Source organism: Tasmannia lanceolata, unplaced genomic scaffold (genome assembly GCF_043159265.1).
Source record: "Tasmannia lanceolata isolate RefF3 unplaced genomic scaffold, GAP_Taslan_0.1 ptg000003l, whole genome shotgun sequence".
NCBI lineage: Eukaryota > Viridiplantae > Streptophyta > Magnoliopsida > Canellales > Winteraceae > Tasmannia > Tasmannia lanceolata.
This window is the reverse complement of record NW_027518680.1, coordinates 32,615,066-32,641,440: the sequence shown is the minus strand read 5'-3', so window position 1 is coordinate 32,641,440 and position 26,375 is coordinate 32,615,066. Positions and strand designations below refer to the sequence as shown.

The 26,375-nt window shown below is 39.5% G+C and overlaps 2 non-coding genes and 12 pseudogenes across 2 annotated transcripts; all 14 read right to left on the bottom strand.

Annotated features, from left to right (window-relative positions):
* Positions 1-90: 90 nt before the first annotated feature.
* Positions 91-209, bottom strand: LOC143870078 (5S ribosomal RNA; annotated as a pseudogene).
* Positions 210-787: 578 nt separating this feature from the next.
* Positions 788-906, bottom strand: LOC143870094 (5S ribosomal RNA; annotated as a pseudogene).
* A 389-nt stretch (positions 907-1,295) lies between these two features.
* On the bottom strand, positions 1,296-1,414 carry LOC143870077 (5S ribosomal RNA; annotated as a pseudogene).
* A 577-nt stretch (positions 1,415-1,991) lies between these two features.
* On the bottom strand, positions 1,992-2,110 carry LOC143870079 (5S ribosomal RNA; annotated as a pseudogene).
* A 578-nt stretch (positions 2,111-2,688) lies between these two features.
* LOC143875404 (5S ribosomal RNA) lies at positions 2,689-2,807 on the bottom strand. The gene has a single exon (XR_013250049.1). It is a non-coding gene; the product is annotated as a 5S ribosomal RNA (ribosomal RNA).
* A 598-nt stretch (positions 2,808-3,405) lies between these two features.
* LOC143870096 (5S ribosomal RNA) lies at positions 3,406-3,524 on the bottom strand (annotated as a pseudogene).
* Positions 3,525-4,102: 578 nt separating this feature from the next.
* Positions 4,103-4,221, bottom strand: LOC143870092 (5S ribosomal RNA; annotated as a pseudogene).
* Positions 4,222-4,610: 389 nt separating this feature from the next.
* On the bottom strand, positions 4,611-4,729 carry LOC143870118 (5S ribosomal RNA; annotated as a pseudogene).
* Positions 4,730-5,305: 576 nt separating this feature from the next.
* Positions 5,306-5,424, bottom strand: LOC143870126 (5S ribosomal RNA; annotated as a pseudogene).
* A 575-nt stretch (positions 5,425-5,999) lies between these two features.
* On the bottom strand, positions 6,000-6,118 carry LOC143870128 (5S ribosomal RNA; annotated as a pseudogene).
* A 593-nt stretch (positions 6,119-6,711) lies between these two features.
* Positions 6,712-6,830, bottom strand: LOC143870088 (5S ribosomal RNA; annotated as a pseudogene).
* A 578-nt stretch (positions 6,831-7,408) lies between these two features.
* LOC143875398 (5S ribosomal RNA) lies at positions 7,409-7,527 on the bottom strand. The gene has a single exon (XR_013250044.1). It is a non-coding gene; the product is annotated as a 5S ribosomal RNA (ribosomal RNA).
* A 389-nt stretch (positions 7,528-7,916) lies between these two features.
* On the bottom strand, positions 7,917-8,035 carry LOC143870122 (5S ribosomal RNA; annotated as a pseudogene).
* A 577-nt stretch (positions 8,036-8,612) lies between these two features.
* Positions 8,613-8,731, bottom strand: LOC143870095 (5S ribosomal RNA; annotated as a pseudogene).
* Positions 8,732-26,375: the final 17,644 nt, after the last annotated feature.

Sequence of the window (26,375 nt, the reverse complement as noted above, 5' to 3'; positions counted from 1 at the left end):
CGTCGCACTGAACGTGCATTTCGATCCTCATCGAAGTTCCAGAAACGAATGATTTTTCGAAAAAAGTGGTAGATAGCGAAAAAAAGTGACAGGGTGCAACATGAGGACTTCCCAGGAAGTCACCCATCATAGTACTACTCTCGCCCAAGCACGCTTAACTTCGGTGTTCTGATTGAATCCAGTGCATTTCTGCTGGTATGATCGCACCCCGCATGCCTCTCCATTCTCAAAGTAATAAAGAGTTTCCATTCGCATTGTCGTGCGAAGTCCGTTTAAATGAAAGTGCGAAAAAATCCTGCTAGATGACATCGGATGGACGATCCAAACATATCGGGAAGTCGAATGATCGCCAGGGCCGTCATAGCATGATGAATCTTCTCGAGTACCCCCGAATCAATATAAGAATCGCCACGATCTGACGGGTCGATCAAAATTTATCGTCGGAACGATATTTTTGTACCCAAGGGTTGCTCACTTCCAGTAAACACCTTCCGACCCGATTCTTGACTCGCATCCACTAGTACGCTCATCCGCTATGTCCGATACGTCACTGCTTCTAGACGAACCCCCGCTATATTTTGACCGCAAATAAAATATCAGAACGAATTCCGTTTATCGAATCAAACGACACTATCACCCCGCCATAATAAAGACCGGACGTATTTGAATTCACTATCCGGAAGAAAATAAATACATTCGAACCAAAACCTAAGAGGTGTCGCACTCAACGTGCATTTCAATCATCGTCCAAGTTCCAAAACCGAAAGATTGTTAGAAAAAAGTGACCGGGGTGCAACACAAGGACTTCCCAGGAGGTCACCCATCCGAGTACTACTCTCGCCCATGCACGCCTAACTTCAAAATTCTGATGTGATCCAGTGGATTTGGGCTGGTATGATCGCACCCAGCATGCCTCTCCATTCTCAAAGTATTAAAGAGTTTCCATTCACATTGTCGTACAAAGTCCGTTTATATGAAAGTGCGAAAAACTCAGGCTAGATGACATCGGATGGACGATCCGAGCATGTCGGGTAGTCACTGAATCTAAACAAACCCCCGCTATATTTTGACCACAAATGAAATGTCAGAACGAATTCCGTTTATCCAATCAGAAGACACTATCACCCCACCATAATAAAGACCGGACGTATTTGAATTCACCATACGGAAGAAAATAAATACATCCGAATCGAAACCTACGCGGCATCGCACTAAACGTGCGTTTCAATCCTCGTCGAAGTTCCAGAACCGAAAGATTGTTCAAAAAAAGTGGTAGGTAGCGAAAAAAAGTAACAGGGGTGCACCACGAGGACTTCCAAGTAGGTAACCCATTCTAGTACTACGCTCGTCCAAGCACGCTTAACTTCGTAGTTCTGATGGGATCCAGTGCATTTGTGCTGATATGATCGCACCCAGCACGCCTCTCCATTCTCAAAGTAATAAAGAGTTTCCATTCGCAATGTCGTACGAAGTCCGTTTAAATGAAAGTGCGAAAAACTCCTGCTAGATGACATCGGATGAACGATCCGAGCATGTCGGAAAGCCGGATGACTGCCAGGGTCGTCATAGCGTTATGAGTCTTCTCGTGTACCCCCGAATCTATATAAGAATCGCCACATTCTCACGGGCGGATTAAAAGTTATCGTCGGAACGATATTTGTGCACCCAAGGGTTGCTCACTACCAGTAAACAGTTTCAACCCGATTCCTAAATCACATCCACTAGTACATTCATCCACTATTGCCGGTACGCCGCTGAATCTAAACAAACGCCCGCTATATTTTGACCGCAAATGAAATGTCAGAACGAATTACGTTTATCCAATTAAACAACACTATCACCCCGCCATAATAAAGACCGGACGTATTTGAATTCACCATCCGGAAGAAAATAAATACATCTGAACTGAAACCTAAGAGGTGTCGCACTAAACGTGCATTTCAATCATTGTCGAAGTTCCAGAACCGAAAGATTGTTCGAAAAAAGTGCCCGGGGTGCAACACGAGGACTTCCCCGGAGGTCACCCATCCTAGTACTACTCTCGCCCATGCACGCCTAACTTCGGAGTTCTAATGCGATCCAGTGCATTTGGGCTGGTATGATCTCCCCCAACATGCCTCTCCATTCTCAAAGTAATAAAGAGTTTCCATTGACATTGTCGTACGAAGTCTGTTTATATAAAAGTACGAAAAAGTCCTGCTAGATGAAATCGGATGGACGATCCAAGCATGTCGGGCAGATGGATGACCGCCAAGGCCGACATAACGTGATGAATCTTCTCGAGTACCCCCGAATCAATATAAGAATCCCCGCGATCTGACGGGCTGATCAAAAGTTATCGTCGGAACGATATGTTTGCACCCAAGGGTAGCTCACTGCCAGTAAACACATTCCGACCGGATTCCTGACTCGCATCCACTAGTACACTCATCCTCTATGGCCGATACGTCACTGAATCTAAACAAACCCCCACTATATTTTGACCGCAAATGAAATGTCAGAACGAATTTTGTTTTTCCAATCAAACGACACTATCACCCCGCCATAATAAAGACCGGACTTATTTGAATTCACCATACGGAAGAGAACAAATACATCCGAACCAAAACCAAAGAGGCGTCGCACTAAACGTGCAATTTAATTCTCTTCGACGTTCTAGAACCAAAAGATTGCTCGAAAAAAGTGGCAGGGGTGTAACACGAGGACTTCCTAGGAGGTCACCCATCCTAGTACTACTCTCGCCCAAGCATGTTTAACTTCGGAGTTCTGCTGGGATCCAGTGCATTTGTGCTTGTATGATCTCACACAGCATGCCTCTCCATTCTCAAAGTAGTAAAGAGTTTCCATTCGCATTGTCGAACGAAGTCCGTTGAAATGAAAGTGCGAAAAAATCCTGCTAGATGACATCGGATGGTCGATTCGAAGATGTCGGGAAACCGGATGATCGCCAGGACCGTCATAGCGTGATGAATCTTCTCTTGTACCCCCGAATCAATATAAGAATCACCGCAATTTAACGGGCGGATCAAAATTTATCGTCGGAACGATATTTGTGCACCCAAGGGTAGCTCACTGCCAGTAAACACCTTCCGACCGGATTCCTGACTCGCATCCAGTAGTACACTCATCCTCTATGGCCGGAACGTCACTGAATCTAAACCAAGCCCCGCTATATTTTGACCGCAAATGAAATGTCAGAACGAATTCCGTTTATCCAATCAAACGACACTATCACCCCGCCATAATAAAGACCGGACGTATTTGAATTCACCATTCGAAAGAAAATAAATACATCCGAACCGAAACCTAAGAGGCGTCGCACTGAACGTGCATTTCGATCCTCATCGAAGTTCCAGAAACGAATGATTTTTCGAAAAAAGTGGTAGATAGCGAAAAAAAGTGACAGGGGTGCAACATGAGGACTTCCCAGGAAGTCACCCATCATAGTACTACTCTCGCCCAAGCACGCTTAACTTCGGTGTTCTGATTGAATCTAGTGCATTTCTGCTGGTATGATCGCACCCCGCATGCCTCTCCATTCTCAAAGTAATAAAGAGTTTCCATTCGCATTGTCGTGCGAAGTCCGTTTAAATGAAAGTGCGAAAAAATCCTGCTAGATGACATCGGATGGACGATCCGAACATATCGGGAAATCGAATGATCGCCAGGGCCGTCATAGCATGATGAATCTTCTCGAGTACCCCCGAATCAATATAAGAATCGCCACGATCTGACGGGTCGATCAAAATTTATCGTCGGAACGATATTTTTGTACCCAAGGGTTGCTCACTTCCAGTAAACACCTTCCGACCCGATTCCTGACTCGCATCCACTAGTACGCTCATCCGCTATGTCCGATACGTCACTGCTTCTAGACGAACCCCCGCTATATTTTGACCGCAAATAAAATGTCAGAACGAATTCCGTTTATCGAATCAAACGACACTATCACCCCGCCATAATAAAGACCGGACGTATTTGAATTCACTATCCGGAAGAAAATAAATACATTCGAACCAAAACCTAAGAGGTGTCGCACTCAACGTGCATTTCAATCATCGTCCAAGTTCCAAAACCGAAAGATTGTTAGAAAAAAGTGACCGGGGTGCAACACAAGGACTTCCCAGGAGGTCACCCATCCGAGTACTACTCTCGCCCATGCACGCCTAACTTCAAAATTCTGATGTGATCCAGTGGATTTGGGCTGGTATGATCGCACCCAGCATGCCTCTCCATTCTCAAAGTATTAAAGAGTTTCCATTCACATTGTCGTACAAAGTCCGTTTATATGAAAGTGCGAAAAACTCAGGCTAGATGACATCGGATGGATGATCCGAGCATGTCGGGTAGTCACTGAATCTAAACAAATCCCCGCTATATTTTGACCACAAATGAAATGTCAGAACGAATTCCGTTTATCCAATCAGAAGACACTATCACCCCACCATAATAAAGACCGGACGTATTTGAATTCACCATACGGATGAAAATAAATACATCCGAATCGAAACCTACGCGGCATCGCACTAAACGTGCGTTTCAATCCTCGTCGAAGTTCCAGAACCGAAAGATTGTTCGAAAAAAGTGGTAGGTAGCGAAAAAAAGTAACAGGGGTGCACCACGAGGACTTCCAAGTAGGTAACCCATTCTAGTACTACTCTCATCAAAGCACGCTTAACTTCGTAGTTCTGATGGGATCCAGTGCATTTGTGCTGATATAATCGCACCCAGCACGCCTCTCCATTCTCAAAGTAATAAAGAGTTTCCATTCGCAATGTCGTACGAAGTCCGTTTAAATGAAAGTGCGAAAAACTCCTGCTAGATGACATCGGATGAACGATCCGAGCATGTCGGAAAGCCGGATGACTGCCAGGGTCGTCATAGCGTTATGAGTCTTCTCGTGTACCCCCGAATCTATATAAGAATCGCCACATTCTCACGGGCGGATTAAAAGTTATTGTCGGAACGATATTTGTGCACCCAAGGGTTGCTCACTACCAGTAAACAGTTTCAACCCGATTCCTAAATCACATCCACTAGTACACTCATCCGCTATCGCCGGTACGTCACTGAATCTAAACAAACGCCCGCTATATTTTGACCGCAAATGAAATGTTAGAACGAATTACGTTTATCCAATTAAACAACACTATCACCCCGCCATAATAAAGACGGGACGTATTTGAATTCACCATCCGGATGAAAATAAATACATCCGAACCAAAACCTAAGAGGTGTCGCTCTAAACGTGCATTTCAATCATCGTCGAAGTTCCAGAACCGAAAGATTGCTTGAAAAAAGTGCCCGGGTTCAACATGAGGACTTCCCCGGAGGTCACCCATCCTAGTACTACTCTTGCCCATGCACGCCTAACTTCGGAGTTCTGATGCGATCTAGTGCATTTGGGCTGGTATGATCGCCCCCAACATGCCTCTCCATTCTCAAAGTAATAAAGAGTTTCCATTGACATTGTCGTACGAAGTCTGTTTATATGAAAGTACGAAAAAGTCCTGCTAAATGAAATCGGATGGACGATCCGAGCATGTCGGGCAGATGGATGACCGCCAAGGCCAAGGCCGTCATAACGTGATGAATCTTCTCGAGTACCCCCGAATCAATATAAGAATCGCCGTGATCTGACGGGCGGATCAAAAGTTATCGTCGCAACGATATTTGTGCACCCAAGGGTAGCTCACTGGATTCCTGACCGGATTCCTGACTCGCATCCACTAGTACACTCATCCTCTATTGCCGATACGTCACTAAATCTAAACAAACCCCCACTATATTTTGACCGAAAATGAAATGTCATAACGAATTTTGTTTTTCCAATCAAACGACACTATCACCCCGCCATAATAAAGACCGGACGTATTTGAATTCACCATACGGAAGAAAACAAATACATCCGAACCAAAACCTATGAGGCGTCGCACTAAACGTGCAATTCAATTCTCTTCGACGTTCCAGAACCAAAAGATTGTTCGAAAAAAGTGACAGGGGTGCAACACGAGGATTTCCTAGGAGGTCACCCATCCTAGTACTACTCTCGCCCAAGCATGTTTAACTTCCGAGTTCTGCTGGGATACAATGCAATTGTGGTGGTATGATCTCACACAGCATGCCTCTCCATTCTCAAAGTAGTAAAGAGTTACCATTCACATTGTCGAACGAAGTCCATTGAAATGAAAGTGCGAAAAAATCCTGCTAGATGACATCGGATGGACGATTCGAACATGTCGGGAAACCGGATGATCGCAAGGACCATCATAGAGTGACGAATCTTCTCGAGTACCCCCGAATCAATATAAGAATCGCCTCAATTTAACGGGCGGATCAAAATTTCGAAACGATATTTGTGCACCCAAGGGTAGCTCACTGCCAGTAAACACCTTCCAACCGGATTCCTGACTCTCATCCAGTACTACACTCATCCTCTATGGCCGGTACGTCACTGAATCTAAACCAAGCCCCGCTAGATTTTGACCGCAAATGAAATGTCAGAACGAATTCTGTTTATCCAATCAAACGACACTATCACCCCGCCATAATAAAGACCGGACGTATTTGAATTCACCATCCGAAAGAAAATAAACACATCCGAACCGAAACCTCAGAGGCGTCACACTGAATGTGCATTTGAATCCTCGTCGAAGTTCCAGAAACGAATGATTTTTTGAAAAAAGTGGTACATAGCGAAAAAAAGTGACAGGGATGCAACACGAGGACTTCCCAGGAAGTCACCCATCGTAGTACTACTCTCGCCCAAGCACGCTTAACTTCGGTGTTCTGATTGAATCCAGTGCATTTCTGCTGGTATGATCGTACCCCGCATGCCTCTCCATTCTCAAAGTAATAAAGAGTTTCCATTCGCATTGTCGTGCGAAGTCCATTTAAATGAAAGTGCAAAAAACTCCTGCTAGATGACATCAGATGGACGATCCGAACATGTCAGGAAACCGAATGATCGCCAGGGCCGTCATAGCATGATGAATCTTCTTGAGTACCCCCGAATCTATATAAGAATCGCCCCGATCTGACGAGTCGATCAAAATTTATCGTCAGAACGATATTTTTGTACCCAAGGGTTGCTCACTTCCAGTAAACACCTTCCGACCCGATTCCTGACTCGCATCCAATAGTACACTCATCCGCTATGTCCGATACGTCACTGCTTCTAGACGAACCCCCGCTATATTTTGACCGCAAATGAAATGTCAGAACGAATTCTGTTTATCGAATCAAACGACACTATCACCCCGCCATAATAAAGACCGGACGTATTTGAATTCACCATCCGGAAGAAAATAAATACATTCGAACCAAAACCTAAGAGGTGTCACACTCAACGTGCATTTCAATCATCGTCAAAGTTCCAAAACCGAAAGATTGTTAGAAAAAAGTGACCGGGGTGCAACACGAGGACTTCCCAGGAGGTCACCCATTCGAGTACTACTCTCGCCCAAGCACGCCTAACTTCAAAATTCTGATGTGATCCAGTGCATTTGGGCTGGTATGATCGCACCCAGCATGCCTCTCCATTCTCAAAGTATTAAAGAGTTTCCATTCACATTGTCGTACAAAGTCCGTTTATATGAAAGTGCGAAAAACTCAGGCTAGATGACATCGGATGGATGATCTGAGCATGTCGGGTCGTCACTGAATCTAAACAAACCCCCGCTATATTTTGACCACAAATGAAATGTCAGAACGAATTCCGTTTATCCAATCAAAAGACACTATCACCCCACCATAATAAAGACCGGACGTATTTGAATTCACCATCCGGAAGAAAATAAATACATCTGAATCGAAACCTACGCGGCATCGCACTAAACGTGTATTTTAATCCTCGTCGAAGTTCCAGAACCGAAAGATTGTTCGAAAAAAGTGGTAGATAGCGAAAAAAAGTAACAGGGGTGCACCACGAGGACTTCCAAGTAGGTAACCCATTCTAGTACTACTCTCGTCCAAACACGCTTACCTTCGTAGTTCTGATGGGATCCAGTGCATTTGTGCTTATATGATCGCACCCAGCACGCCTCTCCATTCTCAAAGTAATAAAGAGTTTCCATTCGCATTGTCGTACGAAGTCCGTTTAAATGAAAGTGCGAAAAACTCCTGCTAGATGACATCGGGTGAACGATCCGAGCATGTCGGGAAGCCGGATGACTGCCAGGGTCGTCATAGCGTTATGAGTCTTCTCGTGTACCCCCGAATCAATATAAGAATCGCCACGTTCTCACGGGCGGATCAAAAGTTATCGTCGGAACGATATTTGTGCACCCAAGGGTTGCTCACTAACAGTAAACACTTCCAACCCGATTCCGAAATCACATCCACTAGTACACTCATCCGCTATTACCGGTACGCCACTGAATCTAAACAAACCCCCGCTATATTTTGACCGCAAATGAAATGTCAGAACGAATTACGTTTATCCAATTAAACGACACTATCACCCCGCCATAATAAAGACCAGACGTATTTGAATTCACCATCCGGAAGAAAATAAATACATCCGAACCGAAACCTAAGAGGTGTCGCACTAAACGTGCATTTCAATCATCGTCGAAGTTCCAGAACCGAAAGATTGTTCGAAAAAAGTGCCCGGGGTGCAAAACGAGGACTTCCCCGGAGGTCACCCATCCTAGTACTACTCTCGCCCATGCACGCCTAACTTCGGAGTTCTGATGCGATCGAGTGCATTTGGGCTGGTATGATCGCCCCCAACATGCCTCTCCATTCTCAAAGTAATAAAGAGTTTCCATTGACATTGTCGTACGAAGTCTGTTTATATTAAAGTACGAAAAAGTCCTGCTAGATGAAATCGGATGGACGATCCGAGCATGTCGGGCAGATGGATGACTGCCAAGGCCGTCATAGCGTGGTGAATCTTCTCGAGTACCCCCGAATCAATATAAGAATCGCAGCAATCTGACGGGCGGATCAAAAGTTATCGTCGGAACGATATTTGTGCACCCAAGGGTAGCTCACTGCCAGTAAACACATTCCGACCGGATTCCTGACTCGCATCCACTAGTACACTCATCCTCTATGGCCGGTATGTCACTGAATCTAAACAAACCCCCGCTATATTTTGACCGCAAATGAAATGTCAGAACGAATTCCGTTTATCCAATCAAAAGACAATATAACCCCGCCATAATAATGACCCGGACGTATTTGAATTCACCATCTGGTAGAAAATAAATTAATCTGAACCGAAACCTATGCGGGGTCGCACTAAACGTGCATTTCAATCCTCGTCGAAGTTCCAGAACCGAAAGATTGTTCCAAAAAACTGGTAGATAGGTCACCCATCGTAGTACTACTCTCGCCCAAGCACGCTTAACTTCGTAGTTCTGATGGGATCTGTGGACCCCGATCCGGGAGAGAGGTGGGGGACGAGCCCCCAGCGGCCTCTTGGATCATCCACGTGAATGGAGAGCTCTACCAAGGAACTCTCGAAACAGATGCGACCCTCATAGCATAGCACGAGTGGCGATATAAAAGAGATACCTTTCGATTCGGGAACAAGTCCGGATTCGAAACGTATCTAAACAAACTCAGAGTCGCCATCCACGGTATACGGCCATGGATCCTTGAAACAAAAATATACTCTGTATACCATGGATAACCAGAAATATATATGGGTTCGTGCCTGGTTACGAATGGAGAAGGTCTAAGAGCACCTCCAATTCGTCCGAGTGCAAGCACTTGGTCTCTTATGCCATTTTCATTAACTTCAAAGAAGTTTGGGTAAAAATCATGTGAAATGGGAACAATCATCAGGAGTCGTCTACCTAAGCATGCATTTCCTGAAGATAAAGATAATAAACACACATAAAATAAAATGAAAGATATGTCACCTAAGCATAGCTAGGTTATGAGTGACATGTCTAAAAGGTGTCTAAGTTCTGATGTGCAAACACATGCAAGCTATAGCTAAAGGTACAGGATCAGTACAAGAAAGTAAGAAAACACATCAAAACATACGATGACTACACAACAAATCCTAAGACTCTAAATTATTAGCCCGAGTCCTCGGATGGTCTGGTATTCATCCAAAGAAGCTTACGTATCCCCGCCTCCACGAGAATCAAGGCAACGTAGTTCTTCGCGCCTATTCTAAGCTAGGATGCCTAAGACACCTAGACCTCTATCCTAGACTCGATCTAAAAGACCGGACTAGTTATTAAAGTTTCTTGTACGATTATTTAACTTCCAGTGAATTGTGGATTTTAGGACACCCTATATGCCCTAATTAAATGCCGGTTAGCCCTAAGCTAATGCAGGTGGTTCCTACAACGTATGTGTAACTAGGCTGCGCTTCCTAAGGAAAACAAAGGGTGGACTAACGCATCCTATGCTAGTCATCAATCGGCGATGTGGATCGCCAACTGACCGGACGGAGGCGCTCCTATAACTCTAGGACAGACCTCTAACTCTAAAACAAGCACACAACAAACAAACAATCAAGCAACCTAACAAAAGAAAATCCTAACTCTAAAACTCTCTATCTAGGAGAAACTCCTAACTCTAGAGGAAGATCTTTTGAAAACAAGATTAGGAAGGCTGCTTATTCAAAGAAAAAGATTTTAAAATGTTATTTACAAAAAGTTTGGCTGGACTTGGGATATAAATCCCGAGCTGCGCTACGTACCTCGTGGGAGAGGATCAAGCCAAAGTAGTTCGAAACGAACTCTCTAACTATAAAACAATTACAGCAAATCAACGATTTTTTATATTTTAAATTTCTAATGTTTTTGAGATTTTAAATGATTTCAATGTTTATGGATTTTAAGATTTTTAATGTTTTTACCCTTTTGGTCAAAGACTGGAGGGAATACACAAAACAACACCCTAGGAACGAACCCTAGGGGGTAATAGAGGAAACTAGGCTCTAATAATACCATTATAAGAGCAAATGAGTCAAAGACTCTCTAATAACAGTAACTGAAAAATAAATGAGTCGAAGACTCTAAAAAGAACAACTGAGGGATACAAGAGTCAAAGACTCTCCAAAAGAGCAAATGAGGGATACAAGAGTCAAAGACTCTTAAAAAAAATGAGGGATACAAGAGTCAAAGACTCTTCAAAAGAGAGCAAATGAGGGATACAAGAGTCAAAGACTCTTAAAAAAAAATGGGAACACGAGTCAAAGACTCCACTGACAACAAAACAAGTCAAAGACTCCACTGATAACAACATCATACAAACAAATGAGTCAAAGACTCTCTTAAATGAGGCAAGGTATGCCTCCTATGGGTACACCATTTATCAAAATGAAAGTAACCTCCCTGAGGTTAAGCTATAAATGAGGCGTGCCTCCAAAGGAGGATTGTCTAACGAGACAAAATATGTCTCCTAGTGCAGGGTTCTAGTATCTAAAGAAATTTAACAGAAATCTATAAGACTGTGTTATTCTATCCAAAGAAAGAAGAAAAAGCTATCAGATAATCGCAAATTCCATTCCATTCTTATAAAAATAAATCAAGTGCTAAGCAAAGAAGAATTTACAACCTATAGCAATCATAAAATGATAAACAACATTAATTAGTCCAGACCAGCCGCTGGATAACCTAATAAAGTAAAAACAACATCAAACACTTCTATGCCCAACCACAAACACCACCCCAGTATGGGGATGAAATCAGATGATGCTAAAGTAATCATCTGATATCATATACACATGATAATATTTCTAATCCCGCCTTGAAATCAGACAGTACTCATGTCGATAATATCGAATAGAGTAGTCATCTGATCTCCTTTTTCCTATTAAACAATTTATTTAAATAAAAGAGAGACAAGTATAATAAGCTTTGAAGATAATCTCACCTGAACAATTCATTTATCACCATCTTCAAACCTAACTCAAATGCTTAATATAAGAGAAGAGTATTAAAAAAATCAAAAGATCATGATAATTCTAATTCATACAAATTTTAGTACATAACAGGGGGCATCAACTTGTGTAGATTCAAGTGTAAAAACAGTGAGGGTGAAATGTGTACAGATTATATGCTAAATATGAGAATGAATTGTGTATAAATTTTGTATTAAACAGGAGAGTGAATCTATGAACAGATTATATGCTGGGACAAAGACTACTTAAAATTAAGAGGTAATCAATTAGTCTTTACTTTAAAAATTTTAAAGGATTCAGACATTTAATTGGTTTATATACAACACAACCAATAGCTCCTTTTCAAACTCAAACCATTCAAAATACCAAAATTATTATCATGTTCAGGAGCTTGGGAAAGGAGAATATAATCCTCTACATATGACTAAGAACTTGTATATAATGAACTATTTTGAGATTGTCATAACTCACAACAATTTATCATTTATCATTTTATTTAGAGAGGCAAAAGCTAAGCCATATAATTTGGGTAACCTTTATACAAACAAAAGATGCGGGTACCAGTATTATCTGAAAATCATACATATGCAATTTTTATCCTTTGATTTCTATTCTATAAACTTGTACTGATTAACAATTCAAATATAAATTCCTATCGGGTGATACCAAACTAATTTAGGAAAGACAAAATAAAATGTAGGAGCCTTATATGGCCGTTGAAACTAACAAGGCCAATAACAAAATTCATGATCAAATATTCATAAGAAAAAAATTGCAGAAGATTGACACAAAGAGACCATTTGAATTTCTGTCCAAAGTATAATATAGATGAATTAAATCAAAGGAAGGCCAAGGTTATTAATCAAGTTGTATCCCTATGTCTCACAAATGCTATATACTATTCTTGTACATGTGAGGAGGTTTACAAAATCAAAGCAAAATTGGTTGGAGATCAACCGGATCTCGGGCAAAATTGCCAATTTACTCTACTACCAAGCTTACCAACTGGAAACGCTACATGACAAGAATGAAGGAGGGTTAAAAGGACATCTTCTACATTACTGGTGAGAGTAAAAAGGCTATGTTTAAAGGTCTCTGTGAGATCATGAAAGAGATTTTGGGAGAATAAATAGAGAATGTGATTAGGCCAGGAAGAATTATTAAAAAAAAAAAGTTTTCTAAATCTGATTTTTATCAATACAATTACTCACTATCTAATTATTAACAAAATGACTGGGATAAACAAGTTCAATACAAAATTAGAATCAATGAATACTAGCATCATAAAAATGAAGGAGGCAAAATTGCTACCTGTGCTGAACGGAAATAGCTAAAATGCTGTAGTCGGATCTGCAATGGGAGGTGTACGGTTGGATTCCAAGATGATCACGGATTCCGACGAGAGGCCTGCCGGAGAAGATGACCATCCGGATCTGAGTTGCAGCCGGAGATGCGATCGGAGAAGACAACGGAGAAGAAAACTTTGATCGGAAAAATGGAGCCGAAGTTAGGGTTTCGGTGATTTAGAGATTTTTAGAACTCTAAAATATCTCTCTGCAATTTAGGATGACCGGAATCCGGTCGGATTCATCGGAAAAAAATTGGGAAGAAAGCTAGGGTTTGGACTCTTCTTTCTCAGATCTCTCTCTGCGAATCTCTAATTTTGAGAAGATGAACCTAGGTATGAAATCCGGTCAAACTCGGAGTTGTGGCTGGAGATCTGAGGTTGCCGGAGAAGGATGGATCGATCGGCCGGAGAAAGATCGTTGCCGGAGAAACATCGATCGATCGATCGGGGAAGATGAAGATGTAGAGGAGTGTAAGCCCAAGGGTTCCCCATGGGTACATTCAATCATCTTGTTTTGATGATTAACAAACGTAAATTGATTAGTTGTTTATGGACTGATCATTTGCCTTGAGTGTTGTGCTTTAGACAGGTCCTACACAAGTCAAATCATACTAGCACGCACCTTGTTGGCCTATGCTTGAAGATGAACCAAACACAATGGCAAAGGAGCTTGGAACATACTTGGACCAATCAAACCTTGGAAGTACCAAGGAGAAGCTCATCATCAACCATCTCAAAGCATTGAACAAGCAAAGGAAGATCAATGAAGGCCAAAGCTTGTGGATCAACAACTTGCAAATGAGCTTGAACCAAATGATGGCATCATCCTTTGAAGGTGTCAAGCAAAGAAGCTCAACCTTGAAGATCCCAAAGCAAGCCATGCACTCAAAGAGAAGATCAAGCAATGGCTACCTCAAGAGTTCATTCAAGAGAGTGGTAAAAATGGTAGATTGTATCACCTATCTCTCTTGTGTTTTCTCTTATCAAGGCACATCTTAAAACCCCTAAAATATGTTTTTCAAAGAGACTAACACACCCTTTAAGGACTTAAATGGATAAGTGAATGGCCATGGTGGTGTACCAACATGTTGGGACCCATATGGCATTCAACACAAGAAAGAACAAAACAGAGTTCCGAAGCAACAACCTGGACCAGCAACTAAATCCTATCAAAACTTATTTAAAACATTTTCAAATATTTTTGAAAATATTTTTAACAGATAGCTCTCATTTTTCTCATATCCGTAGAGTATAAGAACATCCAAATCTGACGAGAAATGAGGGAGATATGAATTTTTCAAATGAAACACTGTTTGCTGGAAATCCAGGCTCGGAACTCCGAGAATTATTCTCGGAGCTCCGAGCTCGGAACTCCGAGACCATTCTCGGAGCTCCGAGAAATGGTCCAGGTTCTAAAAATAAAGGCTCTATTTGGATTCTCGGAACTCCGAGAATTTTGCTCGGAACTCCGAGAATTTGCTCGGAACTCCGAGAAATGTCTCGGAACTCCGAGAACACTATGAATTCAAAAAAATATAGCCGTTGTTGTCCAACGGCTAGTTGAATTTTTGACCCAGTTTTGACTGTTTTGCCCCCCAAACGGTCACATGGAGTTGGGACACCATATATACCCATCTAATGGGTCTAAAACATGTGAGGAACATTGTCCAACTTCAACAAACCATAGAAAATCATTTGTGAACTATTTTTGGTTAAATTCTCTCACCAACCAAACTCTTTGTGCCTTGATTTGAGAAAATCTTTTGAGATTGGTTTAGGTTTAAACTTGTTTATCTTTGAGAGCATCCTTGGAGCTACAACTTGTAATCAAGCCTAGTAAGAGGCTAATACTTCTTCTTCTTCTTTATTCGATCGGTGGCAAGGGCATCCGTAGTTTTTAATTCCCTTGGGAGAAAGCGCTTAGAACTCGGCGGAGAAGGAGAGTCATTGTAAAGGTGGAAGGGCATCCTTATCTAATTCCCTTGGAGTGTAAAAGCCTCGGAGCCGGGCGTCGTGGAGGTCTCAATAGTGGAAATCCTCAAGTGCAACCTTGAGTAGAGTGGAGTAGGCCGTTTGCCGAACCACTATAAATCTTTGTGTCACTTGTGTTGGTATTTCTCTATCTTTCTCTCCCTCTCACTTTCTTATTTATTTGTGCTTGCATTCTTACATATTTGGAATTGAGTGAGTAGTTAGCATTTTGGTTTTGATTGAATATTGGTACCTTGCTAACTAGGCTATAAATCACCTAATTAAGTTTGCTAATCAACTAGGGTTTTTGAACTTATATTAATTTGTAATATTGTTTAAGTTCAACTATTTCAAACTTAATTAAACAAGGGATAAGTCTTGGGTGAAATTTTAGTAAAAGTTTTCAAAAGGTAAAAGTTTTATAAACATCCTATTCACCGCCCCTCTAGGTTGCCAAACCAAGTCACTACTTGGATTTCAATTGGTATCAGAGCTTGGGCTCTTGATTAAGACCCTAACCGGTTAAGAGTTAAAAGATCAAACTTTTTGGCAACTCAAAAGATGGGATCTAGACTACCTATTTTGGATGGTTCGAATTATGGATCATGGTTGATCCATATGAAGACATACTTAAAAGGTCTAGATAAAGATATGGTAAAGATAATTGAAAATGGATTTATGTTAAATGCTAAATCTAAAGGATTAAATGAATATAATAAAAAATTATCTTTACTAAATACAAAAGCCCTAATTGCAACATGTTGTGCATTACCACCACACATTTATGAGAAAGTATCCTCTTGTAAAAATGCTAAAAATGTTTTGGACTCTATTGAAAATCTTCAAAATCAAAACATGTGCTTAATGGGATTATCTAATGAAGACCCCTTGGATAATGCCGAATTCACACTTGAAGAACTTGTTGAAAATGTCCAAGAATTACATAAGAAAAACTTGAGGATCAACTAGCTAAGAATTCAAACTTGAAAAATAATTTAGCTAGTATTCACAAGGAGTTTAGGTCACTAGAAATAGACCATGCACATCTTAGTGAAGAGAATGAAATGTTTGAAAATAATTTTATCGAACTAAGTGAAACCATTAAATCACTAAGAGAAGAAAATGAACTCCTTAAAGAAGAAGAAGATAAAGTCAAGAATTCCTCATCTCTTGAAACAAATAACTTCAAAATGGAAATCAATGATTTGAAAATCAAGAATGAGAAACTTGAGTTGGAAAATTACAAACTACAAGAAAGTGTAAAACATAATTGCCACCATGACCATTCTTGTAGATCATCATGTTCATCCCGTCCATCTACCTACTCATATATGTCTTGTGATTTTTGTGGTAGATTTGGACATTACAAATCTAAATGTATGTTTAGATTTGTAAAAAGCAGTAAGTTTGTTTGGGTTAAAAAGGACTTATCACCTAGAGCAAACTTGCTTGGAACCAAGATAGTTTGGGTTCCAAAAACCCCAACATGATATGTATTGTGTTTATCTTAGATTAGAGGATGTGCTTTAATTTTATATCATATGAAAATTTGTTTGGATACAATATACTTGTCTTGCTTGAATGCCATGTATCCATATTTTGTGCTTCAAATGATCATCCTTGAAAATCCAAAGTCTTTATGCTTGAAACTTGATAAGGCTTTGATATCTTACACTAAAATGTTATATCTATTGGAAGAGGTCCCCTAGATATTTTATGTTTAATATCTAGTTGATATTTGCTTCATGATCAAATCATTTGTGACGAAACAACCTATATATACAATATACTTATATTGTTTGACTTGTATGTATCTATATGTATTTTTGCTAAGTGCACACACTATGACTTAAATCTTATCGCACTTAGAATATGTCTTTCATCCACATGACAACCACAATAGAGCATTAATGTGAAAACCATAAATTGTGCTTACAGGATATTCAACCACACCTTTGCGCCCTTGTGTTCAAATTGTACTCACAAGTATATCATCATATTTGAACATTATTTTGGTAGTTGCTAGAAGCTAGGTTATACGATCTATCACATCTCTCTAGCAAAACCAAAAAGAGAAGAAACCCATAGGTTTAAAGACTTGAACTTAAATGGAAATTTTTTTTTTTTTTGGCAATTAAATAGTTTTTAAGTGAAAGTTGTGAATATGCCAAAATATTATTCTTTAAACTCTATTTTCCTTAGATCTTTCCCTAGAATCACAAAATGATATAATATGTAGGGAAGTTGAAACATGAATCTAGATTCAATGTATGACTTGAAATGACAATATCATAGATATCTAGAATCATATTTGGGCATTTACTCACTTGAGTAAAATTAAAATTCATTAAGGTGGTTGTATACATTAGATTGTGATGGGAACATGTGCCTCCCACACATTTTTGGTTTTCAATAGGGCTTATGCACCTTGTGCCTAATGCCTTGTCATTTTACATGTGGTTGTGGATGTAGATGTAATGTTTGGACCATGCACATTATGTGTTATGCCATTTGTGTCCAAACATGGTAGATTATCCATGGAAACCTTGATGATCATATCTTTCTCATAAGGTATACTCTCACCTTCATGAATCATGGATGTCTCTCTAAGACATGGTATTTTATTGACCATTCTCACTATGTCTTAGTCCTATAGAATTGAACTCAAATTGGTATATATATATATATTCTATAGTTATCACCCCTTGTTTGATAATATCTACACGTATGAGATGTTAAACCATTAATCTTAAAAGTCACTCAATTGGTGCCCTTAGCCTTCTTAGATTCTAAGAGGGAGATGGTACATTCACCTTAATTAAAATATCTAACAAATTGGCCTTGTGCCAACATCTCAAACATGAATAGGTATACATTTATATGTGATCTCCCTAGCTAGTTATGTATGTTACATACTTAAGGAAGTAAAGCGTGAATTTGAAAATATGATATCACATTTAGGGGGAGCATGAGCCAAAGATTGAAAATCTTTTGTGCTATGCATGTTTATCATGATGAGCTAAACTATGTCTATCATTTTATCATGATAAACCGACACTTGGAGAGTAAGTGTCATTGTAGCCCAAGGGTTGAGTCTAACATGTCATCTTTTGGAAAATCCAAAAACCTTTGGAGTCTATGCAAGGACATCCCTTTGGATTCATGCATTGCATGATTCATTTTCAAAGGGGGAGCTTAAAGGTAAATTTGTCCTTAATTACTTATCATATGATTCCGAATGTGGTTATCACCTCATATATGATAAGTACACTCATTTGGAGCATGATTGCTCCATATGGGGTGTTCGGGCTTGTCTTGTGATTTTATTTGTGTTTTAGAGTTTAAGACAAGAAGCCCATAGCCTAGGTCTTACTGACATATTCTTCTAGGCTTTTTGACTTATCTTGGATGGTCTAATATGATATCATTTATTCCAAGAATAAGTTTTGGTGGCCAAGTATTCCATTGTCATATCTTTGGCCTATTATGTCATGTCATGCCTTAAATCTTAGGTTTATCTAAGGCCAATGACAAATACTAAGGGGAAGAGCTAATTGTTGCTATCTTTATGTTTATATGGATCATTGTAAGATGCTTACACTATCCATTCAAACATTTTCCCACTAATTATGGTAAAAATTGCATATCATTAAATTAAAAAAAAAAAAGGGGGCTTATCATGCTAAACTTTAAACTTTCTTGTTTTCTTTCATGATAAGTAAAATATAAGCTTTAACTTGCTAATCTATTATTATATTATGGGTCATAGGGTAGAATTATATTGGATATATATATACTAAGATACACCCTAAAAATTTGTGCTAAAATTGAAATGTCTCTTTGTTTTGCCAACATAGGCTTGATTTGTTTTGTGATTATTCATTTCCTATGTTGATTGTCTCTTATCATGCCATATATACTTTGGATTATACTTTGATTTTAATTGCTAACTCATGATAAGAAGTCAGGGGGAGCATCATATTTTCATTGAATATCTTTGATGCTTTATGTAATTGTGCTTAAATGCTTAATCCTTCCTTTTTGCTAATGCCAAAAGGGGGAGAATTTGTATAATTGATTAGATCCATTACCATATGCATTCTTGTATTATAACTTGTTAAATATAACTCATGCATATGTTGAGGGGGAGTAGTAATGATTAATTTGTCTATCTTATCCTCATAAGAGGTTCCTCCCACCTATCTAATCAATTTGGTTTGTCATCATCAAAAAGGGGGAGATTGTAAGCCCAAGGGTTCCCCATGGGTACATTCAATCATCTTGTTTTGATGATTAACAAACGTAAATTGATTAGTTGTTTATGGACTGATCATTTGCCTTGAGTGTTGTGCTTTAGACAGGTCCTACACAAGTCAAATCATACTAGCACGCACCTTGTTGGCCTATGCTTGAAGATGAACCAAACACAATGGCAAAGGAGCTTGGAACATACTTGGACCAATCAAACCTTGGAAGTACCAAGGAGAAGCTCATCATCAACCATCTCAAAGCATTGAACAAGCAAAGGAAGATCAATGAAGGCCAAAGCTTGTGGATCAACAACTTGCAAATGAGCTTGAACCAAATGATGGCATCATCCTTTGAAGGTGTCAAGCAAAGAAGCTCAACCTTGAAGATCCCAAAGCAAGCCATGCACTCAAAGAGAAGATCAAGCAATGGCTACCTCAAGAGTTCATTCAAGAGAGTGGTAAAAATGGTAGATTGTATCACCTATCTCTCTTGTGTTTTCTCTTATCAAGGCACATCTTAAAACCCCTAAAATATGTTTTTCAAAGAGACTAACACACCCTTTAAGGACTTAAATGGATAAGTGAATGGCCATGGTGGTGTACCAACATGTTGGGACCCATATGGCATTCAACACAAGAAAGAACAAAACAGAGTTCCGAAGCAACAACCTGGACCAGCAACTAAATCCTATCAAAACTTATTTAAAACATTTTCAAATATTTTTGAAAATATTTTTAACAGATAGCTCTCATTTTTCTCATATCCGTAGAGTATAAGAACATCCAAATCTGACGAGAAATGAGGGAGATATGAATTTTTCAAATGAAACACTGTTTGCTGGAAATCCAGGCTCGGAACTCCGAGAATTATTCTCGGAGCTCCGAGCTCGGAACTCCGAGACCATTCTCGGAGCTCCGAGAAATGGTCCAGGTTCTAAAAATAAAGGCTCTGTTTGGATTCTCGGAACTCCGAGAATTTGCTCGGAACTCCGAGAAATGTCTCGGAACTCCGAGAACACTATGAATTCAAAAAAATATAGCCGTTGTTGTCCAACGGCTAGTTGAATTTTTGACCCAGTTTTGACTGTTTTGCCCCCCAAACGGTCACATGGAGTTGGGACACCATATATACCCATCTAATGGGTCTAAAACATGTGAGGAACATTGTCCAACTTCAACAAACCATAGAAAATCATTTGTGAACTATTTTTGGTTAAATTCTCTCACCAACCAAACTCTTTGTGCCTTGATTTGAGAAAATCTTTTGAGATTGGTTTAGGTTTAAACTTGTTTATCTTTGAGAGCATCCTTGGAGCTACAACTTGTAATCAAGCCTAGTAAGAGGCTAATACTTCTTCTTCTTCTTTATTCGATCGGTGGCAAGGGCATCCGTAGTTTTTAATTCCCTTGGGAGAAAGCGCTTAGAACTCGGCGGAGAAGGAGAGTCATTGTAAAGGTGGAAGGGCATCCTTATCTAATTCCCTTGGAGTGTAAAAGCCTCGGAGCCGGGCGTCGTGGAGGTCTCAATAGTGGAAATCCTCAAGTGCAACCTTGAGTAGAGTGGAGTAGGCCGTTTGCCGAACCACTATAAATCTTTGTGTCACTTGTGTTGGTATTTCTCTATCTTTCTCTCCCTCTCACTTTCTTATTTATTTGTGCTTGCATTCTTACATATTTGGAATTGAGTGAGTAGTTAGCATTTTGGTTTTGATTGAATATTGGTACCTTGCTAACTAGGCTATAAATCACCTAATTAAGTTTGCTAATCAACTAGGGTTTTTGAACTTATATTAATTTGTAATATTGTTTAAGTTCAACTATTTCAAACTTAATTAAACAAGGGATAAGTCTTGGGTGAAATTTTAGTAAAAGTTTTCAAAAGGTAAAAGTTTTATAAACATCCTATTCACCCCCCCTCTAGGTTGCCAAACCAAGTCACTACTTGGATTTCAAGGAGGATCGTTGCCGGAGAACGAACGGAGAAGAAGGATGATCGGATCCGTGCCGGAATTTTGCCCGGAGGAGGTTGTCGGATTGACGAGAAAATGAAAACCCAAATCTCTCTGCAATTTCTCTCTCTCTCTCTGTATACAACGAAAATGAGAAATTTTTTTATATTTTCGTTGTTTTTTTTTATATATATCACTTGAAGGCTGCGGATATTGGCACACCCCAATTGATGGGCGCACCAAAAGTGATGGGCGCACCAAAAGTGATGGGCGCACGAATTTGATTTGGCTCCAGCCAGGTTAATGCACCCCTCCTTTTTCCTTTATACATACATGATATTCCGACCCTCCCATTTCAACTGGACAGCCCCGTTTTGCAGATAGTTCACCCCCCTTGTGATCTGTACCGCGCACCTTCTCTCGGCTCGATCGCTAGGCAAACGCGCTCGGATTCTAACGAAATTTTGCAGGGACCTAGATGAGACCCTAAGCTAGCTTAGCGTGAAGTTTGGGACCCTAATTCATTCATTTCATGGGGTTTTGCATAAAATTGAAAGGTGAAGGGCACGATCAAAATGGGGTGTCTACAGATGCCCCTCTTTGGCAGAGCGTGCTTGACGGGCGAATGCCAAAGCTGAATAGACAACACATTTTGATTGACCTGAAAATAAAGCAAGCAAATTTTTGGATTTTCAATTCTAAAAATAGTATTCACAAGGGTAAAACAGTGAAATGACACTACAAAACTCAAAGTCTGTAAGCAATAGAGAGATAGCCTCTCACTGACTCTAAAATGGTAACCATGACATCTAAATGAGATGGTCTCTCTCTAATACTCATGACTCAACTATCCAAATTAGTCAAGAAGGACTATTATTAACACAAGCTAACACAAAACACATTTTTTAAAAAACGAGACTATATCAAAGCAAACACGACAATTGTTGAAAGAGCACAAACCAAACAAACAAACTAATCACTTAAACAAATACAAACCAATCAGTCAAAGAGTTTTTTTTTTTTTTTTCACATTGAACCAAAACAAATACAAAACCAAACACTCAAAGAGTTTTATTTATTTTTTATTCTTGAAACTTTACCAAAACAAGTTCAAAAAAACACTCAAAGAGTTTTTTTTTTTATATATATGAGATAACCAAACTTTTCAAAAACAGTTATGGCGCCGCACAAACCAGCTCCATGTAAATCCAGATTCGTATGGTTCTGCGTAAACCAGCTCCATATGAACCTTTCACAGATATACTGACACAAAACACAAAACCAAACACTCGAAGAGTTTTTTTTTTTTATGAGATATCAAAACTTTTTCCAAAACAAAAATGGTGCCGCATAAACCAGCTCTAGGTAAATCCAAATCCATATAGTTCTGCATAAATCAGTTCCATATGAACCTTTCACAGATATTACAAAACCAAACATCCGAAGATTTTTTTAAAGTGTGGTGCTGCATAAACCAGCTCAATATAAATCCAAATTCGTACGGTTCTGCAAAAACCAGATCTATATGAATCCTTCAAAGATATTACAAAACCAAACATCCGAAGATTTTCTTTTCAAAAGTATGGTGCTGCATAAACCAGCTCCATGCAATTATTCAAAATAAATGCGGTGCTGCATAAACCAGCTCCATGTAAATCCAGATTCGTATGGTTCTGCATAAATCAGTTCCATATGAACCCTTCACAGATATACCAAAACAAAACACAAAACCAAACACTCAAAGAGTTTTTTTTTATATTATCAATTAGGTCAAAGACCAGGGTGATAGCTATACAGACCATTGCTGAAAATCCATTTGTTTAGCTACTCGGATAACTCTGACTCCTCTCTTTCAAGATAGCGAATCATCCAAGATTTATATGGTGCCGCATAAACCAGCTCCATGTAAATCCAGATTCGTATGATTCTGCACAAACCAGTTTCATATGAACCTCTTCGCAGATATGCCTGACTCCTAACCAGTTAGGTAGCGACACATTACGGATCATCCTTGATTTATATGGTGCCGCATAAACCAGCTCCATACAAGTACAAAACCAAACACTCAAAGAGTTTTTTTTTTATCGTTGTATGAAAAACTTCACCAAAACAAGTATAAAACTAAACACTCAAAGAGTTGTTGTTTTTTTTTTCAAAAACTGAAGAAAAAGACCAAACCGCGCAATACGGACTCCAGTAATTTTCTACTTTATTGAAAACTTCTCAAAAACGATGGAAGGAAGGAAAAAAAAAAAAAAACAGACTCTGAAGTAGAGAACCATCAGTTTCTATCATTATTAAAAACTCAAAAGATGGAAGAAAAAGGCAAACTCCGAAGCACAGAGCTGTCAATTTCTATCCTTATTAAAAACTCAAAAGATGGAAGAAAAAAGCAAACTCCGAAGCATAGAGCTGTCAATTTCTATCCTTATTAAAAACTCAAAAGATGGAAGAAATGGCAAACTCCAAAGTACGGAACTGTCAATTTCTACCCTTATTAAAAAAAAAATTCAAAATGATGAAAGAAAAGCTAGATTCCGAAGCACGGAGCTATCGATTTCTATCCTTATTAAAAACTGTAAAGAAGTGATTGAAAATTTTGACAACTTTGATTGATTTCACTAATGGATTAGTTATCTCTTGTCGAGAGTAACTAAGAGTGCATGATCTTTGCTGAAAGCAAAACTCAACTAGATTGATGAGATTTTTGGGTAAGACTCTCTTTAACATGTGAGAAGCATTTTGCTGAGGTTTGAAGACTGTAGGAGTAGGTTCTAGACTCCGCTGAGAATTGAAGTTTCTGAAACTTTGATTCCAAAAGAGACAATTTAATCAAAGAATTCAACTCAAAGAGTGTGTTCAAGCTTCTCTCGTCTCTATTTGGTAAGAAAAGATATCCCAATTATCATTGTTTAATATCTTTTATGACGCAAGTCATAAAAGATGCCCCTAGTATGATGTGCTTCCATGATAAGAGTCTTAAGAAAACAGTACCAAGAATAAGTAGGAAAACTTAAATTTGCATGGGTTCTTTCTTTGGTATAATGGTAAGACCATCTCCACAAAGGCTGAACGTAAGAATTCTTCATTTTGCTCAGTGCTTGAGGCTTTGATGTTTCAGGCAAGTCTGAATAACAAATCTCTTGCCCTTCTTTGATTTCTCAAACCAGGATCTACTTTAGATTTTTCTTTACATTTCGGAAGATGCACACCCATTCTCTCCAGTGCCAAACACTTTTGATTATAAAAGAAAATAATGATAAACAAGGAACAGACTCCTGAGGACTCTTTCAAAGAAGACTTACAATATTCAAGGGAGTTGACTAAATTTTGATTCACTCTTAAATCAAATGTATCATTTTTAAATGGTAAGGTCAGCCACTCTCAGAGTAGTCTAAAAAACTATGTCAAGATGACCTAATTTCCTCCATCGGAATTACCGTCATGGTTATTACCCCATTCGGATTGCTTAGTCTTAATGCCCCTAGTTTAGAAAGGTGTCAAAGTAAATCTCACTATCACTACTTGGATTCCAAGATCTTGCCCTATGTAGTGATTGTTTCTCCATCTTTTCGAATCTCCTCTAGTGGGAACTCATGATTATTGCATTCCAGATTTCTGGTCTAGCAAACCATTTGCTTCAGCTTTTGTCTGGAATTCTCATACTGTTCAAACTTCAGAGTTCTCCATAATCAAGGAACTCCTTCCATGTCTTATCAGCTCACTTTTTAGGAAGTCTTCGCCTCTGACTGGATTGCCTCTTCAAGTTTTCAATCCAGTAGACCGCTACCCTCATTTTGCATAAGCCGGCTCCTTTGGTTATCGACTTAGCAAGTACATGACTTTATCTAGGCCGCCCTTTCGGGTTTTCAACCTAGTGGGTCTTCAGACTCTCGTTCTTTTTATTTCTTTCTATTTTTATTTTCAATTGCCTTGAACCTTTGCTTGTTTCACCAGAAGGACTTTCTAGGTTGGCTTGGGTTCAAAAGGGGTAGATATCAAAAGTTCAAACGATTTGGACCGAATCTGGTCTTGCCAGACTACCTACGTACCCCAAAAATGGAGGATCAGATCCGCGTAGTTCGCTTTGGGGTTTACAAAGAATGGTTTAGCTTTTCAGCTTCAAAATTTTAAAAGGGGAATGATTTAGCTTTTATCCCCAAGGTTGACCGAATCTGAATTAATCAGACTACCTACGTACCCCTGAAGAGGTGGGGATCAGGTCCGCATAGTTCGGGTGCATAACATGCCCCTGGTTTATAATATGGTTGAAAGAATTGTTTGGTTTTAAAACGTTGGCTCAAAGGGCTCACAAAAGGATTTTTTTTTTAAAACGTTGGGATTTTGGCTATAAAGGCTCAAACGTCCAAGGATGGCCTCCTGGTGTTTTGATGTACAAGCTCTTGAGGAATAAGGTTCAACAGCTTTGAATATTTTTGTCGAGGAGTCTGGCGGTACTCTTGGGCAAGACTTCAACCACGGTGCTCCATTTGAACTTGTGCGCTTCTCAAATATCTTGAATTTATACTCAAGATTCTTCAACTTTCATTTTGTCTCCAAATAGTAAAGACGATTCTCATATGCGATCTATCTCATTGACTCCATCATCTGGGTCTTTGATATTCCAAAAGAATTGTCATATGGACACATTTCCTTCTCTTTGTCTTTCTCTCATATTCTAAACATTAAAAATGTCATTTTTCTTGAAATATTCCACCTCAGAATCTCATTGAAAACATGTAGCTCAAAAGCTCTTTTCGGGTTCGAATTGATGACTTCATTTTCTGAAAGTCTTCTCTAAACTTCTCATCAACTCAACTGGATGTCTGATGTTCCACTCTCTTGGATTTTGCTTTTCGACTGATATCTAAAGCTGATGGAGTCTTGCTTTTCACAACAACAGGGCGTTCCCCTGGTTTATCCTTATAGGATCAAGCAAAACTACCTCAAACCCCTATAAACAGGTTTATCAATTCCTCGCGCTC